Raw genomic sequence first — 957 nt, 5'->3', positions numbered from 1 at the left:
AAAAATAACAAAGAAACAAAATAAAATAAAATTAGATAAATAAAATTGGGTTGTCTCCCAACAAGCGCTTTTTTTAATGTCAATAGCTTGACAGTGGCTCTCATGGAGCCACAGAGCAATCAAGTCAATGTTGTCTAGTCCCAACACCAAACTTAGAGTTTGGATATGGGGTTTGAACACCAAACTTAGAGTTTGGTTGTGGCTTCACAACAGCAAACTTAGAGTTTGACTGTGTGGGCTCTTCTTGACCTTGAACTGAGAGAAGCTCTTCATGCTTACTCTCTTTTGTCACAGAGGGATTGCCATGTGCTTGAAACACAAGGTATTCTCCATTCAATTGAAGGACTAACTCTCCTCTGTTGACATCTATCACAGCTTCTGCTGTGGCTAGGAAAGGTCTTCCTAGGATGATGCATTCATCATCTTCCTGCCTAGTATCTAGGATTATGAAGTCAGTAGGGATGTAAAAGTCTTCAACTTTTACAAGCACGTCCTCTACTATCCCATGAGCTTGTCTCACTGACTTATCTGCCAATTGTAGTGAGAACAAGGCAGGTTGTACCTCAATGATCCCTAGCTTCTCCATTACAGAGAGTGGCATAAGGTTTATTCCTGACCCAAGATCACACAGAGCTTTCTCAAAGCTCATGGTGCCAATGGTGCAAGGTATTAAGAACTTGCCAGGGTCTTGTCTCTTTTGAGGTAGAGTTTCCTGAATCCAAGTTTCCAATTCACTAATGAGCAGGGGAGGTTCACTTTCTCAAGTCTCATTACCAAACAGCTTGGAATTCAGTTTCATGATAGCTCCTAGATATTGAGCAACTTGCTCTCCAGTCACATCTTCATCCTCTTCAGAGGATGAATAATAGTCAGAGCTCATGAATGGCAGAAGGAGATTTAATGGAATCTCTATGGTCTCTGTATGAGCCTCAGATTCCTCAGGATCCTTAATAGGAA

The sequence above is a fragment of the Arachis duranensis genome, chromosome 7, assembly GCF_000817695.3.
Source record: "Arachis duranensis cultivar V14167 chromosome 7, aradu.V14167.gnm2.J7QH, whole genome shotgun sequence".
Lineage (NCBI taxonomy): Eukaryota > Viridiplantae > Streptophyta > Magnoliopsida > Fabales > Fabaceae > Arachis > Arachis duranensis.
Note: the sequence above shows the minus strand (reverse complement) of the source record.